Source organism: Ostrinia furnacalis, unplaced genomic scaffold, assembly GCF_004193835.3.
Source record: "Ostrinia furnacalis isolate ACB-3 unplaced genomic scaffold, ASM419383v2 OfSCF4053, whole genome shotgun sequence".
In the NCBI taxonomy this organism is placed as follows: domain Eukaryota; kingdom Metazoa; phylum Arthropoda; class Insecta; order Lepidoptera; family Crambidae; genus Ostrinia; species Ostrinia furnacalis.
In genome coordinates this window covers 32351-42299 of record NW_021134292.1, presented here as the reverse complement: position 1 = coordinate 42299, position 9949 = coordinate 32351, and the positions used below count along the sequence as shown (strand labels likewise).

The window sequence follows — 9949 nt, the reverse complement described above, 5'->3', positions numbered from 1 at the left end:
TTACATTTCCAAAACAATCTTCCATAATGACATAATTTGTTTAAAAACTCTGGAATCATACAAAACTCCCAGTTTTGTGCGAATATTTTCTAAATACAAAACTGACAGTGGAAACAGGTCCACAAAGACGTACTTCTACTTAGCGGTTGATGGATGGACAAGAGATTAATTGAATGTGTTCATACTATCCACCTACACGATGTCAAGGTCAATTAGACTAATTCATCTATAAATTTGGTCATAGCGACCACTTTATTAATAAGTAATCGCAATGTAGGTAGGTTTAAGGACTTTACTTCTAGGAAATATACTTTTTTCAATAAAGGTCTTGGTCTACATCTCAAGTGATGATCAGGTTAAAGGTGAAAGAGAGAATCAACTGGAATCCTTAACTACAGAGGAAGGAAACTCTTGGTCCATAATATTTCAGCTGACGGAAAGTTATGATCAGGTTGAAGGTGAAAGGAAGATTCTCCCGGAATCCTCAACCATAGAGAAACTGACTATCTTACCTCCAACTGTCGAAACATAACAATGCTGTAGGTAAACATTGTTGTTATGGCTACACACATAGTTATGATCGATATAGCTAACCATCTTAGCTTAATCTGACCTACGCCCGTATTCATAAACGATTCTTGCATAAGTAAAGCAGCAAATCGAACGCACAGCGTTGAATAGACCTAGATGATTGGTTGGATTTTGGAAAAGAAAAAAATACACCATTTTTCCAGAAATTCTTTCAAAAATGCTCGCCTAGTCTTATTATTTATTAGTCCAAAAGGGACCATGACCTATTTTTTTCAAGGAAAATTTACCAAAAATGAGGCTAAGCATCTGATTACTTTGCATATTCATTCATAAAAAGAAAAACATATGGCAATGCCTTAAATAGGTTACGCAAACAAATTAGATCTCATTTCTAATTGGTTATATTATACAGGGTGACTTTGAAATCAGTGTCCAAATTTTTAGGAGCGACTCAGAATCAGTAACTTATTTGATTTATAGAGAATTTTTTTTTTTCATATTTAATTATTTTTCTCAGCTGCGCGCGGTTTCAAAATTGGCATACGTGGATAATTTGCTTCGTTCACAGAAAAATACGTACCTACACACTACACACAGTTAACTGCAAAGACTTAATGGAGCGCGAAAATAAGCCTCCTTTAAAACTTAAGATAATATGGGCACCTCGCGAATTAAATTTTCGAAATTACCATCCCAGTAGATGGACCGACGATCTGGTGAAGGTCGCGGGAGGTGTCTGGATGCGGGCGATGCAGGACCGGTCTTTGTGGAAATCCTTGGGGAAGGCCTTTGTCCAGCAGTAGACGTCTTTCGGCTGAAACCAACTGATTGCAAAGTCACCCTGTATGTCATAAATTATAATCGTGCGCAGGACTATCGTCCTTTTGCCCTACATTTTAGGTATACACGTGTTGTTTACAGATTACTTACTTATTTTTCTTATATTGGAAAAACAGAAAGGTATTAAGGATTCAAGTTCAATCAAGTTAATTATTTTTCTACGTAATTAATAAACTGATTTGTTATTGTTGAAGTAGGTAAAGCAATTTATCAGTCACCACGCTTTAGTTATTTTAAGAAGTCAAGTTTTGTTATTTGTCCCAGTAGATACCTTACTGTTGTCCCAGGTTCGTATCAAATAAGCATACCTAATGTCCTTAGAAAAGTTGAATGAGTTTCGAGCTTATTAATAATTTTAATACTTTCTAAAATGGATTAAAATTTATTAGTCGCGTCTTAGGCCCATCTACCTCCGTTATCAGAGTGACGTGCTAATTTTGGAACAACACATAAAACTCATTTATTTTTGCAAATACATATGTTTTTTATGTTATGTATATTTTTGAAAAGATTAAGTTTTCATTTTTTATTCATTTTATTTCATCATCAACAGCCCTTTACAGTCCACTGCAGGACTATGAGCCTCCTCCACTGTAGTGGAGGGTTTTGCCATAATCCCCACGCTTGGCAGGCGGGTTGGAGATCGCAGTTTAAAAGATTGATGTTTTTCAGAGAGCGCTGCTGCCCGTTCTCTGTTTGATGTGTGGACCCTAAGTCGCCTCTTACGACACCCGCGGGAAGAGTAGGGGTTGGTGACAAATGTATTCTACTCTGCCGTCACCACACGGCACTAAATTATAATTATTGTCACCAACTGTACAATTTTCATTTTTTTTAAATTTATTAAGTAAGATATGGGATGTAAAAGCCTGCAATAAAGACTATATTTATTTATTATTAAATAGGCTTATAAAAAGCACTTTCACATGTGCGCGTGCGTCCCAGTATTAAACCTACCATTGCTTCGGGACAATAAATGGGACAGTGCTGAGAAGAAGCAGCGCAAGAAACTCAGTCACATAATCACATTGTATAAGGTCTTATTTGTGAAATTTCGTATGCTAATTACTTCTTAATAATGTCTCCAGGGCACATTTCATAGATTTTTAAGGTCAATCGTGTTCTTCCAGTAAGTGTCAAGTTCTACGAAAACGAAAAGGAAAGTATTATTTCTCGTAAGTGGAATTAGTGTACATTCAATTCTAATGTCCGTCCCACGCTTACTTTTACACTTCGTTGTATGTGGGTACAGTCTGGCCAGTAAATAGATGATGCTTTAGAATATTACTTGCAAGTATTGTATGTTTCCTAGTAATAATAAATAGGTATACCAGGAATATAAGTTGTAGAAAAATACTCTCCACAACAGATCAGAATATTGCATTTTGTTGCAAAATTCGAACCTAGTTTAAGTTGAAACAAAATATTCGCGTGGTTTTATGTAATGTCTGATTCCTATTATTTTCTGCATCAATAAAATCGCTATTTTTTTAATTTTCTTCAAAATTCCCAATGTCTCAGAATTATCCTACTATTTTACACAATAGTGTACATAATAGCAATCAATAAAAGAAGAAAATATTTACCTGTAAACGTTTCTTTTTTACTTTTCTTAATAGTTCTTTTTTCATCCTTCCTTGTTTTCTTCTTCTTCTTTTTATTCGATGGACACACCGCCAATGTCCTTAGCCTCACCACCTTAACTTTAACTATAACTATATCGGGTGTTTTTGTATGGAGTTTGACAGATTTGACGATTGATATATTAAAGCAAGATGGTGGATATATTAAACTTAGTTTTTTCAATTCGACTGTAACTGACCTACTAGCACATTGACGTGTGTCATTAACCGGCCAATTGGACGGCCAAAATCGTCCGATTGTTGTTTAAAGCGACAACAAACCATTGTTTTGACTTTTAAATTAATCACTTGCATTATTAAATCAGAGAGGTGGTTCACCTGGTGGTTGGCCTGGAGTGTAGTTTGGATCAATTAACTGTTTAAGCATTTAATTTACCTACTGTATCTCTTATTATTAGATAATGTAAAAAAAAATACTGATTCCTAACGCAAATACATAATTGAATAAATATTTGTAAATATTTAGTCCATGTAGGTAGTTTATTTCTATGTATAACTTTTTAACTTTATCTATTTTCCAAATAAAAAGGTTAAATAATTTAAAAAAAAAACATAAAATATATATATATTTCGTTTCCCGCGACTTAATTTTTATTGTTTAATTTTATTTTAATTGACCATCGAGGTCAAGAAATAAAATAAATCAGGACCTATTACATAATTCCAAATCATTCAATTTTTTTCATAATACCTAATAATGCAAAAGGTATCCTTAGTTATATTAAAAATGTTTCCACCACATAGACCACAAAAAAACGCAGCAAAACTTACATAATTCCTAAATATCAAAAAGGGAACTTCCCGACCGTGACAGGACTCGAACCTGCAATCTTCGGATCCGAAGTCCGACGCCTTATCCATTAGGCCACACGGTCGTTGTGGGGAGCGACGAAATAGGTCACGTGCTTCCACGTAACAAGCCTCCGCGCAGTGACGTCATAGCCGTCGTCACTCATTCATATTTNAGTATAAACTCTTATAGAATGAATCATACGGCTGCCTCATTGAATTGGACAACAGTATTTGTTTAAGAGGTTCTGCTGATTCTGAAAAAGCTGATCTATTTGATAGCAGAACTTTGTCTCTAGATCTATTATATTTTATAGAGTCTATGTTATATTAGTCTCTTCGCTATGATTCTTAAGTAAAAAAATATAAATTAAAAATACACACTAAATGCTAAGGAACTGGGCCAAAATCGAATGTTACATATCCAAAACAAAATTCCATAATGACATAATGTATTTAAAAACAATTCAGGATCTAGGTACTAACTCTGGAGTCATAGTTTTGTGCGAATATTTCTAATTACAAAACTGGCAATGGAAACAGGTCCACAAAGACTCACTTCTACTTAGCGGTTGATGGATGGACAAGAGATTAATTGAATGTGTTCATACTACCCACCTACACGATGTCAAGGTCAATTAGACTAATTCGTCTATAAAATTGGTCATAGCGACCACTTATTGATAAGTAATTGCAATGTAGGTACGTTTAAGGACTTTACTTCTAGGAAATATACTTTTTTCAAAGAAGGTCTTGGTCTACAGTCAAGTGATGATCAGGTTGTAGGTGGAAGAGAGAATCAACTGGTATCCTCAACTACAGAGGAAGGAAACTCTTGATCCATAATACCTATATTTCAGCTGACGGAAAATGATAATCAGGTTGAAGGTGGAAAGAAGATTCTCCCGGAATCCTCAACCATAGAGAAACTGACTATCTTACCTCCAACTGCCGAAACATAACAAATAATAAATATTGATTGGAACCAATTAAAACTAAACAGTTTGTTGGGAAAAAAACCTATTTTGAGATAAAAATGCTGTTCATTGTTGTTAAGGTGACACATTTAGTTATGAACGATGTAACTAACCATCTTAGCTTAATCGGACTTACGACCGTATTCACAAATGATACTTGCTTAAGTGAAGCAGCAAATAGAACGGACAGCGTTGAATAGAGCTCCGTTTGGTTCGTGTCTCACCCTGTGCGTCCACGCGCACTTTGAGACCTCATAGTAATGTTTGTGAATACGGACGTTAGAACAAGCTCTACTATCAAACAAACTGAGTAGAAACTATAATAGGAATATGATGGCCTGGTAAACTCAGATAGGAATAAAGAATTTGAATTACATGGTTTTGTTATGGTTTTGGAAGAAATTTTTGCGACTTTAAAAACTGAAAATGAACGAGCCTTGCTTAAATTAAATAATACTTGAAATGTATTTAGGCGTATGGAATTTCATAAAAGCATTTTCAGTATCAGATCAGATGTGAGGCCTTGAAAAAAAATCTTGGAAAAGAAAAAATTACACCATTTTTCCAGAAATTCTTTCAAAATTGCTTGCCTAATCTTATTATTAGTCCAAAAGGGACCATGACCTATTTTTTTTAAGGAAATTTTCCGAAAATGAGGCTAAGTATCTGATTGCTTTGCATATTCATTCATAAAAAGAAAAACATATGGCAATGCCTTAAATAGGTTACGCAAACAAATCAGATCTCATTTCTAATTGGTTATATTATACAGGGTGACTTTGAAATCAGTGTCCAAATTTTTAGGAGCGACTCAGAATCGCAGTACCTAAATTATTCGATTTATGTACAAAAACATTTTTTTTTTCAGATTTAATTATTTTTCTCAGCTGCGCGCGGTTTGAAAATTGGCATACGTGGATAATTTGTTTCGTTCACAGAAAAATACGTACACACAGCTAACTGCAAAGCGTGCGCGAAAATAAGCCTCCTTAAAAACTTAAAATATGGGCACCCGCGAATTATAATATTACGTAATCGTGCGCAGGACTATAGTCCTTTTGCCCTACATTTTAGGTATACACGTGTTGTTTACGGATTACTTACTTACTTATTTTTCTTATATTGGAAAAACAGAAAGGTATTAAGGATTCAAGTTCAATCAAGTTAATTATTTTTCTACGTAATTAATAAACTGATTTGTTATTGTAGAAGTAGATAAAGCAATTTATCAGTCTACGACGCTTTGGTTTTTTTAAGAAGTGAAGTTTTGTTATTTGTCCCAGTAGATACCTTACTGTTGTCCCAGGTTCGTATCAAATAAGCATACCTAATGTCCTTAGAAAATTTGAATGAGTTTCGAGCTTATTAATAATTTTAATACTTTTTAAAATGGATTTATTAGTCGCGCTCGCGTCTTAGGCCCATCTACCTCCGTTATCAGAGTGACGTGCTAATTTTGGAACAACTCAGAAAACTCATTTATTTTTGCAAATACCTATGTTTTTTATGTTATGTATATTTTTGAAAAGATTAAGTTTTCATTTTTTATTCATTTTATTTCATCATCATCATCATCAACAGCCCTTTACAGTCCACTGCAGGACTATGAGCCTCCTCCACTGTAGTGGAGGGTTTTGCCATAATCCCCACGCTTGGCAGGCGGGTTGGAGATCGCAGTTTAAAAGATTGATGTTTTTCAGAGAGCGCTGCTGCCCGTTCTCTGTTTGATGTGTGGACCCTAAGTCGCCTCTTACGACACCCGCGGGAAGAGTAGGGGTTGGTGACAAATGTATTCTACTCTGCCGTCACCACACGGCACTAAATTATAATTATTGTCACCAACTGTACAATTTACATTTTTTTTTTAATTTATTAAGTAAGTTATGGGATGTAAAAGCCTGCAATAAAGACTATATTTATTAATTATTAAATAGGCTTATAAAAAGCACTTTCACATGTGCGCGTGCGTCCCAGTATTAACCCTACCATTGCTTCGGGACAATAAATGGGACAGTGCTGAGAAGAAGCAGCACAAGAAACTCAGTCACATAATCACATTGTATAAGGTCTTATTTGTGAAATTTCGTATGCTAATTACTTCTTAATAATGTCTCCAGGACACATTTCATAGATTTTTAAGGTCAATCGTGTTCTTCAAGTGTCAAGTTCTACGAAAACGAAAAGGAAAGTATTATTTCTCGTAAGTGGAATTAGTGTACATTCAATTCTAATGTCCGTCCCACGCTTACTTTTACACTTCGTTGTATGTGGGTACAGTCTGGCCAGTAAATAGATGATGCTTTGGAATATTACTTGCAAGTATTGTATTTTTTTTCCTAGTAATAATAAATAGGTATACCAGGAATATAAGTTGTAGAAAAATACTCTCCATCAACAGATTAGAATATTGCATTTTGTTGCAAAATTCGAATTTTATGTAATGTCTGATTCCTATTCTTTTCTGCGTCAATAAAATCGCTATTTTTTTAATTTTCTTCAAAATTCCGAATGTCTCAGAATTATCCTACTATTTTACACACATTAATAGCAATCAATAAAAGAAGAAAATATTTACCTGTAAATGTTTCTTTTTTACTTTTCTTAATGGTTCTTTTTTCATCCTTCCTTGTTTTCTTCTTCTTCTTTTTATTTATGGCGATGGACTTTTTTTTCGACACTGTGGGCACATCGCCAATGTCCTTAGCCTCACCACCTTAACTTTAACTATAACTATAACCGGTGTTTTTGTATGGAGTTTGACAGATTTGACGTTTGTTAAAGTTAAAGTAAGATGGTGCAATCCAGCCTTAGTTTTTTCAATCCGACTGTAACTGACCTACTAGCACATTGACGTGTGTCATTAACCGACCAATTGGACGGCCAAAATCGTCCGATTGTTGTTTAAAGCGTCAACAAACCATTGTTTTGACTTTTAAATTAATCACTTGCATTATTAAATCAGAGAGGTGGTTCACCTGGTGGTTGGCCTGCAGTGTGGTACGGTTTGAAATACTTAATTACTTTTTAAAATAAAATTAATTGAATGAAATCGAATTTAACAGAGGTTTGGTGAGTATAAGTAGTACATTACAACATTCAACAAAATTATATAGGTAGGTACAAAAATGTTGAATGTTGACATGTTTTTGTTGATTGTGTAGGACAAAACACGCACTGGAGACTCGGCTTAATATGTACATGAATATTTGTATTTATTATGATCCCTTTTACCATCTTAACTACGCTTTTTATTTCCCGGGAATATTCAAGGTTAATAAATCGTTACAGGATGTTTTTATTTTACCAATAAAAGATTAACATAAAATCAAGCATTTTGTGTCCCCATAATTAAATTATTTTAAACTAAATCAAGCAAGTAGACCCTCCTGGTGAAAATGCAGGACTATTTTGAAATGAGAACCTTATTACTTGAGTAAAAATTAAGAATTTATTATAGCAATGTTAAATAATATTATTATTCTTGTTTTTTTTTATTAAATATTTTTTTAGTGGTATTTAAATTAAAAATAACGAAATACAATATATTTTATTCCAAATTTCCAAATCTTTGTATGTATTTTTAACTATAATATTAAAGGTAGGTATCCTTAAATAGTGTAAATTTTTCCATCATGATTAACAAATAAATATACTGTCTTTAATAGACTGAATTTGTACTAAAAACAGAGTAAAAATTACATTTAAATTCTAAATTCAGTAAATAGCAAAAAAGGGAAATTCCCCGACCGTGACAGGACTCGAACCTGCAATCTTCGGATCCGAAGTCCGACGCCTTATCCATTAGGCCACACGGTCGTTGTGGGGAGCGACGAAATAGGTCACGTGCTTCCACGGAACAAGCCTCCGCGCAGTGACGTCATAGCCTTCGTCACTCATTCATAATATTTGTTATTTTGTTTAGAAGAAAAAGTAATAAAAAGTATAAAAAGTGTAAAAACTCTTTGTTGGTTTCCAACATAGTCTCGCGCGCGAAATGCAACACGCACTAGAATTTAAGTTATTTGTATTAAACAATGAATAAAAGCTTATGATTAAAATAACTGAACTTGCAATTACTCTTAAAATGCAATTATGAAGGATAACATTTTCAGGTGTATAAATCAAAACAATCATGAAATCTAGATCTTAGCAATCTCTGGAAATGTACCTACCGGTCGATGTAACATTAAATTTTCGAATAGTATGCGATCTAACACATAATAAACAATTAAAACAAACACAAAACCCTTATTATTCATATCGAAAATAATTTAATAAAAATAAAATAATAATCATTATTATAATGAAATCAATAATAAGTAATTAAAACAAAAGTTTCCGCACTTGTATAAAATAAAAATATATTATAATGCAATGCAAATGCAATGAAAAAATCCCAACTATAGACATTTATGCTCAAGTCACCATCAAGTTTGACCCATTGTATGAAAAGTCTTTGTATTAAATGTATGAAGACCTGGCATGACAACCAAGGCCCGATTATAAAAAGACATGGGACTCCCCGAGTCTGATACTGTCTTGACGACAGGAGACATATTATTATGCCTGTGTGTATAAGTGGGAAACAAAATTTTTGAATTACTATTTGTATAGGTGTGTACAGTTTCAGATTCGAATGAATTATTATTTACAATATTGGATGCATGCAATGAATTAATATGTACAGGTTTTGATTGCTGAAATAAATTATTATGTATTAAAGAATTATGCGAATTCTCCTTGCATAATGAACATGTAAAATTGTATCTACATCTTTGTGCATGCTTATTTAAACATATTTTACACAAATTGTAATTATTTACATGTGAAAGCCTTTCTGAAAGCGTCATTGATAAAAAAGTAGGGCATTTGTACAATTTGTGACAACTATTTTTACATAATAAACAAGGAATTGTTGTAGATTTTACATTATTACACTTTGGATTCGATTGTATATTACAAGTGGAAATATGAAAAGACCTCGAAGCCCTTTCTGTACGGCTCGTGTCACAAGCCGAGCTAGCCTCCAGCGAGATAGCACGTCTCTCTAGGAAACTTACCAGCGACTCCATACTGGGCATGCTACGAAAGTCCTGCTCTGCATTAAACAATCTTACAGTCAGTGAATCTAATTTCATCATTATGCAAACCAATATGGAATCCCAGCTA

At 33.7% G+C, this 9949-nt stretch overlaps 2 non-coding genes across 2 annotated transcripts; both read right to left on the bottom strand.

The window, feature by feature from the left end:
* Nucleotides 1-3816: 3816 nt before the first annotated feature.
* Nucleotides 3817-3889, bottom strand: TRNAR-UCG (transfer RNA arginine (anticodon UCG)). Its single transcript has one exon. It is a non-coding gene; the product is annotated as a tRNA-Arg (tRNA).
* Nucleotides 3890-8523: 4634 nt separating this feature from the next.
* On the bottom strand, nucleotides 8524-8596 carry TRNAR-UCG (transfer RNA arginine (anticodon UCG)). The gene has a single exon. It is a non-coding gene; the product is annotated as a tRNA-Arg (tRNA).
* Between the last annotated feature and the right edge of the window lie 1353 nt (nucleotides 8597-9949).